Source organism: Peromyscus maniculatus, chromosome 4 (genome assembly GCF_049852395.1).
Source record: "Peromyscus maniculatus bairdii isolate BWxNUB_F1_BW_parent chromosome 4, HU_Pman_BW_mat_3.1, whole genome shotgun sequence".
Lineage (NCBI taxonomy): Eukaryota > Metazoa > Chordata > Mammalia > Rodentia > Cricetidae > Peromyscus > Peromyscus maniculatus.
The window spans coordinates 63,814,203-63,826,435 of NC_134855.1; the positions used below are offsets into that span (position 1 = coordinate 63,814,203).

General features: G+C 35.5%; 1 pseudogene; it reads left to right on the top strand.

Annotated features, from left to right (window-relative positions):
- The first annotated feature begins 9,315 nt into the window (after positions 1 to 9,315).
- Positions 9,316 to 10,283, top strand: LOC102924361 (olfactory receptor 5T9-like; annotated as a pseudogene).
- Positions 10,284 to 12,233: the final 1,950 nt, after the last annotated feature.

Here is a 12,233-nt window from a genome sequence, read left to right on the forward strand (position 1 = left end):
ATCAGAATATCATGAAAAAATATTGAAGATACTCAGTTTATTACTCATAGCACTATGAAAACAACAGATAGTAGTGTGAGTCAATGAACATAGACTATGTCTTTATGTACTCAGTGGTCTAGGAGATAATGGCTACAATGGTGATATAATCATATTGCCACTTACACACAATGAAGTAGAAGGTAATGCTGTATAATATTGTGGAGATTGACACATTATTTACAATGTTCTATTGGCACAATGCAATCACCATCAAAATTTCAATGACATTCTTCACAGACAATAATAAAACAATCCTAAATTGAAATAGGAGAACAAAGTCTCCCTCTGAACAATACAAAGTTGTTCTCCCAGAAAGCAATTGTGAAGTTATCACAATACATGATCTTAAACTACATTCCAAAACCATAGTATCAAAGACAGTGTATACCACTATAACAAACATATGTAAACCAATGGGATAGAAAGACACACACACAAACACACACACACACACACACACACACACACACACACACACACAGTTATGTATATTATAACGTAACTTTTGACAAACACATTAAAACAAAAACAAAATCTTTAATGGGTGGTGATGGGGAAATAGGACATTCACATGTAAAAAATGAAATTAGTCATGAATCTCTCATTTGGTTCAAAAATCATTCTGAAAGTATCAACAATTATAATATAGTAAATAGATTACCTAAAATGCTAGAAGAAAATACAGGAGAAACACTTCAAGACATAGGCATGAGCATTCTGTAAAGAACTATCATAGTATAGAATATTACCTCTGCAGCTTACAAATAGCTTTGTAAAAAATTTTGAGAGCTTAAATAGCTTTGTTAATCAATGGAAATGATCCTCAGAATTAATGATATTTATGTCTGAAAAACCCGAATATTTGCTCATTATTTTTAACTCAAGAGATTATTCCATAATGAAATGTCAATGAATCATGCCTTCCACACAAAAAGTGGGAGTTAAGAAATGAATAGATAGTTCTCAAGAAAGAAAAATGACCAAAAAGTAGTTAAAATACTGCTCAACATTCTTAGGCAGGAAAGAAAATTCAAATTGAAATTGATTTATGATTCACTCTCAACACAGCCAGACAGCTATCAACAAGAAAGCAAATGGCAGCAGGTACTGGAGAAAGAAGAATACTTAAAACATCTACTGGGTGTACAAACATATGCAACCACTATGGAGATTTGTTTGATGTTTCAGGAAAAGCTGAATGTTGACTGCCATATGATCAAAATGTGCCACCTTGCTCATATATCTCAAAGGGCTCTAGGTCCTACCATAGAGATAAATGAACATCCATGTTTCTTGATTCACTATTTATAAAAAGTAAGAAATGGAACTAGTCTAGATGTCTATCAGCATATTAATGGATAAAGGAAATATGGTACATATACATAATAAAATTGTACTCTTCCATAATTGTACTTTTCCATAATTAAAAGTGAAATTGTATGTGAAAAATGGATAGAGATAGAGATGATTATATTAATCAAAATGGACAATATTTATTCCCAATTACATAATCAATACTTGTTGTATATTTCCTAAAAGGTCTTGATTTTCACCCCTTAGATGAAATTTGATGTAAATGAGATATAGATGAACACATTTGATTAATCCATGAAATAATCAGTACTTTTAGGGCTTTACACTATGTACAATAGCCAAAATAATGGTACAATATTTTTTCAACCTACATTCTAATTCTCAAAAATGTTCTGCAAGTGACCAAAAATTTCTCTTACCTGTGGAGCCAGAAAATTCATGTTTATTTGTGCAAACAATATGCTTAATTTAAAATGCTTATATCTACTAAAACAAATTTTGATGAAGCCCCAGGAGATGAGCTTTGGGGAATATATGCCAATTAGCTTTTGGTTCAATATAGTTGCATGATGAAGTATTTCACAATAAAATGTTAATATCTTAGAAAAACACCGCAGTTGTCATTATAATAAATATTTTAAAATATAAAAATATATCTAGTGTTTGATTTTGAATGATATATAGAAACTCTCCTAAAATTTTTGGATTATTACCAAGGAAATCTTCAGAGATGGGAAAAATGTATGATATGGCCTTGAAACTTTGTTGAAAGTTACACTTCCCTGAATCTTCATTTCCTCACACTTGTGATACAAGATGCTTAATGTACAACTAATTGGTAAATGTGATAAGCTAAAATAATGTAAAAATCACCATTTCTCTTTAAATATCAGATGAATGGGTTTAATAGGCTTTTAAAATATACTTTTACTCCATTGTATTATAACCTAAACTATTTCATATAAATCAAATATAAATATCAAATTTAATAGTATATTCTTATACTAAGTAATTAAAAAACTGCAATGTTTAAAGAGGGAAAAGCACAAAATTCAGTCTTCATAAGACTCACAATAATACTAATGGTGAATATTAGCCTAAACTTACAGAGATAAACTCATATAATATATGATACATCATTTCTACCAGGAAATGCAATGAACAGACACAACACTGGATTATATGAGAAGACATATCTTACCATACAAACGCATGTACAGAACTATGATGGAGAAATTTGACTTTGGTAAACATGATGGCATGAAGTACTTTGCCTCTTTATCAATATTTGAGATGTTTCTTAGATAATACATTGTTCTCATTTTAAATTTAATATAGCTAGGCATGCTTATACATGCTATATGCTTATAGTCTATGCAATTAGAAAATTAAATAGAAAGACTATATACTTAAGGATATTCTGGGCTATATTATAACACCAAGCTCAAAGACAAACAAATATAAATCTTGAGTTAGTGAAATGATTAACTGTTCAATTAAATATTGAGACTCATAAGCAAATTTGAAGGTTCCCTATACATAGAGATAAAATTAAGAGTACCAAACACTCATATAAACCCTCTTCTTTCTCACTAATTAGACTCCCAGTGCTCCACCAGGGGCCCAGCCGTGGATGTCTGCCTTCAGATTCCTCAGTCCTTGGATGGGGTTTATGGCACCACTATCTGGGTGTCTGGCCATCCCATCACCAGAGTAGGTCAGTTCCTGCCGTCTCGCGACCATTGCCAGCAGTCTTTTGCGGGGGTATCTTTGTGGATCTCCGTGGGCCTCCCTAGCTCTCTGCTTCCTCCCCTTCTCCCCTTCTCATGTGGTCTTCATTTACCATGGTCTCCTATTCCTTGTTCTCCCTCTCTTTTCTTGATCCAGTTAGGATCTCCCACTCTCTTTCCCTCGACTGTCGCCCTTCATTGTTCCCACTCATGACCAGGCTGTTCATGTAGATCTCGTCCATTTCTCTGTGTCTTTTTTTGGGGTCCCGTTTTCCAGGTAGCCTCACTGGTGATGTGAGTAGCAGTCCAGTCATCCTTGTTCCACATCTAGTATCTTCCTATGAAGCCAAGGTTGGATAAAGCACCAGGACAAATAACCAAATGAATGGAAGCACAGGATCTATGAACCAAAGGCTGAGGGGCCCCCAACTGGATCAGGCCCCCTGAACGGGTGAGACAGTCATTTGGCTTGATCTGTTTGGGAGGCAGCTGTGCATTGGTGCCAGGTCCTGGGCTCGTTGCATGAGTTGGCTGTTTGAATCCTGGGACTTATGCAGGGACACTTGGCTCGGTCTGGGAGGGGGAAATGGACCTGCCTGGACTGAGTCTACCAGGTCAACCCCGGTCCTCGGGGGAGACCTTGATCTGGAGGAGGTGGGAATGGGGGGAGGGCTGGGGGGAGGGGTGGGCGAGAGGGGGAGAACAGGGGAATCTGTGGTTATTATGTTGAACTGAATGGTGTTGTAAAATAATAATAATAATAATAATAATAATAATAAAAGAGTACCAAACACCACAAATACCATAAATTAAAAAAAAAAAGAAAATAATAGAGTGTAATATTGTCACTTGTTTGAGGATATTTCAGGAAGAATGAAAAGTGCATCCCTACAAGGTCACCTTTGATCCAAAAGCTTATCAGAGTGTCTGTACATGAAACTGAGAATAATTAACAAGAATCTTCATTTAAGGAGGAACACACAGCAAATATTATTCAGGAGCAAAGAATGCTATACGTATAAGCAAATATTCTACAAGAACAAAGAGAAGTAAGGAGTGCAAATATAAAATAAATGTGAGTGGAACTGAGGCAGACTTGGCAAATGTTAATAGTTATTAAGAAACCCACAACATTCCTTAAAATATTCCTGAAAATATTGGTAAAATTATCCACAATACAACAACAAAGCAAGTAAGAAGGCACAATAAAATGATTATGCACCATGATCAAGTTTGAGTCATCCTAGGATTCTAGTATGATTCCATATAAACTAGCCAACAGAGATCATAGATAAAACATAGCACAAAGATAAAGGGCAAAAACTGTATGGAAATTTCAGTGGGTGACAAACAAACATTGGGTAAAATTAAGCATTTCTTCACTGATTAAAAAACAAATTTGGTATTGAAAAAATATGCTTCAAAATAAGGAACAATATTTCCAGGTTAAACAGCTAACACAATGAGTGAATGAGTGGTTAAAGTATTGTAAAGTTGGCTATAACTTAAATATACCTAATTCAGCATTTTTATTCCATGTAATACTAGTAGTATACTGGTATTACACATAATATTAGCATATACTACTATATAGCACATAATAATAGCACATACTACACTAAATAGCAGAGTTTACAATAATATAGTATGTATTATAATATATATGCATAGTGTATAATATGATACATTATATACAACTTTTTTTTTTTTTTTTTTGGTTTTTGAAGACAGGGTTTCTCTGTGTAGCTTTTGAAGCCTATCCTGGAACTCACTTTGTAGACCAGGCTGGCCTTGAACTCACAGAGATTCATCTGCCTCTGCCCCCGGGATTAAAGGCATGAGCTACCATGCTCGGCTTGATACAGGATATGATATGATATGATATGATATGATATGATATGATATAGTATAATATATAATAATACTAGTATCCATAGTCCAAACAATCAGGAAAGAGACCAAGACAGGTCACCAAAATTAGACAAGAAAATGGACAAGAAAAGGAACACAGTGCAAAAGTAGTCTACAGAAATTAATAAATTTGCTGTGTGTTATCACAATCATCAAATAGAGACCAAGAAAGAATTTCCACTCATTACTCCTCCAAAATGCTCAGGGATAAACTGAAACAAAGTAATTATTTGAGGTGATTATCAATGAAAGTATCTCTTAAACATGAAACAAAATAGATTATTTTGGTTAGTATTAAATCTGCTGTGAATATTGATAGTCATGATATTTACAAGTAGAGTAACCTCAGGGGTGTGTTTAAATCTCATGGGATGATATCTCAGGTGCAAAAAAGTGAATATAAACAAAGATTTCTAAATTTTCCCAAAATCAGACCATAAGCTAAGGCAAATAGGAATCAAATGATGATCTATTGATTAAACAAATATTTAACAAAATGTCTTAAAAAAATAAATGCCAATAATCCAAGAAAAAAGGAGTTTAGGAATTGCCAGTGTACCCTCCTAAATGGTTATATATTATCCATTCCCACTGATAATTAATGAAAATTATTTTTTCATACATACTTGTGATTTGATGTTCTTGGTGTTTTAGATTCTGGCATTGTATTAGGTATGTAAGGGTCTCCCTCTTTACATTTTTAATCCCTTAATGAACTAAGATTGGATCACAGTTGCATAAACTCATTTGTTCTACTTCCTCTAATGGGATTTCTGTGAATTGTTTTGACTTAAAATTCAATCAACCCCCCTGTTTCCATCTTGCTGAGATTCAAGAGTTATTGGATGTTTTCAATGGCAGTCCTTTATCAGACCTGTGTCTTCTAAATATTTTCCATCACTATGTGTTTATTCCATAGGCATCTACATTTTTCCACAACATTTAAATGAAATTTGCATTATTATGTAGATCAGTGCATAGTAGACCAAAGATAAGAAATGACCTTATAGAAATAATGTGATTGAAAATAAATTGCACAAATCACTAATACAATAACATACTAGAACAATGTATATACAGTGGCCTAACTTTTTTGTTAAAATATCATCAAGTTCATGAATTTATACATTAATGATGAAAATGCATATGTGAACTCTTCCATTCAACATTTATTAATCTGTATCATCTCTTACGGCACTTTGAGTTATAGCACATTAAACATTAAGTGAAATTTGTTAGTAGTCATTATTGGATGCCTATGAAATTTGACCACAATCTATTATTACCTGTTATCTTAAAATGAACATATATCCAAAATATTAGACTCATAAAATTGGTTAAATTTCCAAAAAAGCAAACTGAATTTCAAAGAATTTATCCAAGTACTTAGTTACTTTTGGAACTGTTACTCTTCTCTGATTGATTGTATTTAATTAGAATCGTATACCTATCTCTCCATGATGAAATATCACTTCATAATAACCATTTCTGATTCATTTCTTTATCTAGCAATTCATTGTTTAAATGACACCCCCTCCTTGATTACTTTGAAAAACTCAAAATCACCTGTGTACTTACTGTCCCATAGAGAATCAGCATGTTCTCTCCCTGGGGTATCCTGTGTACTTTAAGAAGTGCCCAAGGGCCTGATGTGAGAAGGAAAAAGATTGATGTTCACACCCTCTCTTCTCTGATTGAAAATCCATTTCCAAATATAAGAGGAAATCTATTTTGTGAAATATTTAGCAGTCCTATTTTTAGATTTTTAAACTAAAGAATTTGCCTTAATATGTAACTGTAGGATGGGATTCCGCTTAGCACAGTGTTATTTGACAGATGAAATCCTTGTCTCCCAGAGAGAATAGGGAGGATTTTCTGTTGACATAGGTCAAAAGAGTTATTAATTTAGATTTTTTTGATTGAGAAATTCAGATTCAGAGCAGTCAAATTACGGGGCTGATCCACAATTTGAAACAAATAGAATGTAGAAAAACATAAAATTTCTACCAACCATTAATCTAATTTAGGTAGGTTTTGTTGAAATTAAAGAATTTTAATGAATTTTAAATCTACTTCTTCACTTTAAGACATTGATGTAATGGTTAATTCAGGTTTATTTTGGGGGGGGGTATTAGATTGATTTTTTGTTTGTTTGTTTGTTTTATGTTTTGTTTTTCGAGACAGGGTTTCTCTGTGTAGCTTTGCGCCTTTCCTGGTAGCCCAGGGCTTGGTAGCCCAGGCTGGCCTCCAACTCACAGAGATCCGCCTGCCTCTGCCTCCCGAGTGCTGGGATTAAAGGCGTGCACCACCGCCGCTTGATTTTTAATTTCATGTCTAATTAAGCTTAGTTGCTTTGTAAAAGAAGCAAAATATAGTAAAACTTGATTCTCTGTTGTTTCTGGGATATAATGATTTCTGAATTTTGACAAAACACTGAGTTATTTGGAAATAGCTTTCAGTATGGACACTGAAAGGCCTTGGCACAAATACTGTTTGGTAATAACTGTGAGTTGGTCAGATTTATTGTCTAGCTTCATCTCAGTTTTCTCATCAATGCTGAAGGATGTATTTTACAAATTGTCCCATGAATCTCAGAAGACAGTACACACACAAAATATCACCTCTCCTAGCATATTTAGTAAGGTGTTCCTTGCTATCAATGTACCTTTCTTTGTTAACTCTGAATTTCTATATTATTAAATAATGCTTTCTTACAGAGAGCTGAGGAACTGATTTCGCTTTTGTCTTAGAGATTTATTTATATTTCTAACATCTCTCTAGGGATATTAGGTAGATGTAACCACAAAAAAAAAAAAAAAACCCAGTTGCCTAAACTACCAGTTCTCATGATTATGCATTAAACATCGTCAGTAAATTATATAGTGAAGGCTTTCCCTATTGGCACAAATGTGGTCTATCTTGATGCCTTTCTTTGGGCACCAACTTCTGTAATAACTATATTGGGTATTGCAATATGGTATTTAAATTTGAGGATTTTATTCATTGCATGAGAACTCTTACCTATTCAGAGAAAGACCATGAATTATTTCTGAAACCTATATACCGCATAATATATCCACTTTGCATGTATATTGGTCATTTTAATTGAGATTTCTGTTAATTGTATAATAACGTTAGAAAAAAATCAGTGTTATAGGTGTGGCTCAGTATGTCAAGTCCTTGTTTAACAAATATAAAACCCTGAGTTTGACACAGCATCACAGACAATCAGACATGGTGGCACATGCTTGTAATTCCAACTCTTCAGAGGTGGAAACGGGTGTTTTGTGTCTTCCTTGACTACATATTTAGTTCAAAACTATTTGGCCTACATGAGGACCTTACTCAATAAATTAAAATAAAATGACAAAGTATAGAATTTAAAGAATAAAAACAACAGAAATCACACATGAGTATGTTAAAATGCTTGTTTTAAATAGGAAAAGAGAAAAACAAAAATCAGAATAAATTTTAAAAATATCATTGAATCTGATTTAATTTTCAGGTGAGGTACACATAATATCCAGAAATGCTTATATTCCTATTATTGATCATTGTGACTTATGTCCTAATAGAATGAAATAATTATCAAATGATAGGAATCAAAATGCTTTGCTTAAAAATGTGGCCCTTGCCAGGCGGTGGTGGCACACGCCTTTAATCCCAGCACTCGGGAGGCAGAGGCAGGCGGATCTCTGTGAGTTCGAGGCCAGCCTGGGCTACCAAGTGAGTTCCAGGAAAGGCGCAAAGCTACACAGAGAAACCCTGTCTCGAAAAACCAAAAAAAAAAAAAAAAAAAAAAAAAATGTGAAAAATGTGGCCCTAATGAGTTTGCAATATAATACTAATGCATCTTATTCTCAAGTGTTTTGATAATATTAACTAAAAGACATTCATATTCTCTTGATCAGATTCAATTCAGTCTCATTTTGTGTCATTCATCCCAATGCTAAGATGAAATCATTAAGGCAAATCATTCATTGAATCTTGTGTGAATCTAAAGATATCTTCTGGATTTCTGAATTTGAACAAAACGTAATAAGAAAGGTGGAAAAGAAAAGTCTAGCAATAAATAAAATAACACTAAGTATTGTATTAGATGATTTTAGGAACATGAACTTAGCCAAAATACAAAAATAATTTCTTTAATTTACTTAAACAGGGTAATGAATCTCCTCAGACTCAACTCCTTCATTGCAGTTGCTGCCGCCAAGAACAAAATCTCCATGATGTCTATCCAAACACAAACATGAGAATATGATTGGATAGACACAGTTTTCACAGGATTTTGCCTTTGTAAACTAATAACAAAAGAGAAATGTCAAGGATTCCATCTGATAACTATGGTCAGGAGAGCAATGTGACTGAGGTCACAGAGTTTATACTAACAGGCTTCACAAATAATGAGAACCCGCAAATCTTGCTATTTCTGGCAATTTATGTTTTTACTCTGATAGGTAATTTGGGATTAGTTTTGCTGGTAATTGGGATTTCATGCTCCACAATCCCATGTACTATTTTCCAAGTGCTTTATCAATATTAGATGGCTGTTATTCAACAGTTGTCACACCAAAGATGTTGGTCAATTTCCTTTCAAATGATAAATCCATCTCATATCCTGGATATGTAACACAGATGTTCCTTTTTGTTGCTTTGGGGAACACAGAATGCTTTGTCTTGGCAGCAATGGCTTACGACCATTATGTAGCCATCTACAACCCACTTCTATATGCAGTGAGCATGTCGCCCAGAGTTTACCTACCACTCATCATTGTTTCTTATGTTGGAGGTATTATAAATGGTTCTGTCCACACAACAGCCACTTTCAGTCTGTCCTTTGGTGGATCCAATGAAATTAAGCATGTCTTCTGTGATGTTCCTCCTCTCCTGGCTATTTCTTGTTCTGACACCCACATCAATCAGCTTCTTCTCCTCTACTATGTGGGCATTGTTGAAATCATCACTATCCTGATCGTCCTTGTTTCCTATGGTTTCATTCTCTTTGTCATTCTCAAGATACAGTCTAGTAAAGGGAGAAGGAAAATGTTCTCTACATGTGGAGCTCACCTCACTGATGTGTCCATCTATCATGGAACCATCATATTCATGTATGTAAGACCTAGTTCCAACTATGTCTTAGAGTATGACATGATTGTGTCCACATTTTATACCATTGTTATTCCCATGCTTAATCTCATCATCTACAGTCTGAGGAACAAAGATGTGAAAGGAGCAATGAAAAAGTTCTTTGAGAGAAATCGGTTTATGAAAAAATGTCATTTTTAATGTTGAATTACCCTAAAAATAAGGTTCATTGTAAGTAAATATATTTATGATCAGAAGTTAAAGGAAAAGACTCCTGATTTTAGTTAATAATACTCACATTTTAAAAAATGTTTATCAACAAAGCAGAAATAGACTCTCTGTTACTGAATGTTAAAACTGTTGGTATACAATGTCATTACTATAACTATAAATATGTTCCAACATTAGAAGAATTGTATATACATTGAATATTTTAATATATTTTGTTTTATTGCGTGGTTTTCAGTTGTGATCATGTACACAATATCCTATACTTTTGAATATCATCATATTTAATTATTGCAATAAATATTTTTCACTCACTATATTTTAATTCTTTTTTTTTCTTTTTTTTTATTATTATTATTTTACAACACCATTCAGTTCAACATAATAGCCACAGATTCCCCTGTTCTCCCCCTCTCGCCCACCCCTCCCCCCAGCCCACCTCCCATTCCCACCTCCTCCAGATCAAGGTCTCCCCCGAGGACCGGGGTTGACCTGGTAGACTCAGTCCAGGCAGGTCCATTCCCCCCTCCCAGACCGAGCCAAGTGTCCCTGCATAAGTCCCAGGATTCAAACAGCCAACTCATGCAACGAGCCCAGGACCTGGCACCAACGCACAGCTGCCTCCCAAACAGATCAAGCCAAATGACTGTCTCACCAGTTCAGGGGGCCTGATCCAGTTGGGGGCCCCTCAGCCTTTGGTTCATAGATCCTGTGCCTCCATTCATTTGGTTATTTGTCCCGGTGTTTTATCCAACCTTGGCTTCAACAATTCTCGCTCATATAAACCCTCTTCTTTCTCACTAATTAGACTCCCAGTGCTCCACCAGGGGCCCAGCCGTGGATGTCTGCCTTCAGATTCCTCAGTCCTTGGATGGGGTTTATGGCACCACTATCTGGGTGTCTGGCCATCCCATCACCAGAGTAGGTCAGTTCCTGCCGTCTCGCGACCATTGCCAGCAGTCTTTTGCGGGGGTATCTTTGTGGATCTCCGTGGGCCTCCCTAGCTCTCTGCTTCCTCCCCTTCTCCCCTTCTCATGTGGTCTTCATTTACCATGGTCTCCTATTCCTTGTTCTCCCTCTCTTTTCTTGATCCAGTTAGGATCTCCCACTCTCTTTCCCTCGACTGTCACCCTTCATTGTTCCCACTCATGACCAGGCTGTTCATGCAGATCTCGTCCATTTCTCCGTGTCTTTTTTTGGGGTCCCGTTTTCCAGGTAGCCTCACTGGTGATGTGAGTAGCAGTCCAGTCATCCTTGTTCCACATCTAGCATCTTCCTATGAGTGAGTACATACCATATTTGTCTTTCTGAGTCTGGGTTACCTCACTCAGGATGATTATTTCTAGATCCATCCATTTGCCTGCAAACCGTGTGATGTCATTGTTTTTCTCTGCTGAGTAGTATTCCATTGTGTATATGTGCCACAATTTATTTATCCATTTTTCAGTTGAAGGGCATCTAGGTTGTTTCCAGGTTTTGGCTATTACAAACAATGCTGATATGAACATAGCTGAGCAAGTGCTCTTGTGGTATGATTGAGCATTTCTTGGGTATATGCCCAGGAGTGGTATAGCTGGATCTTGGGGGAGATTGATTCCCAATTTTCTAAGAAAGCGCCATATTGATTTCCAAAGTGGTTGTACAAGCTTGCATTCCCACCAGCAGTGGAGGAGAGTTCCCCTAGTTCCACATCCTCTCCAGCATAAAGTGTCTTCAGTGTTTTTGATCTTAGCCACTCTGACAGGCATAAGGTGGTATCTCAGAGTTGTCTTGATTTGCATTTCCCTGATGATTAGGGAAGTTGAGCAATTCCTTAAATGTCTTTTGGCCATTTGGGATTCCTCTGTTGAGAATTCTCTGTTTAGTTCTAAAGCCCATTTCTCAATTGGACTGTTGGTCCTTTTGATGTCTAATTTCTTGAGT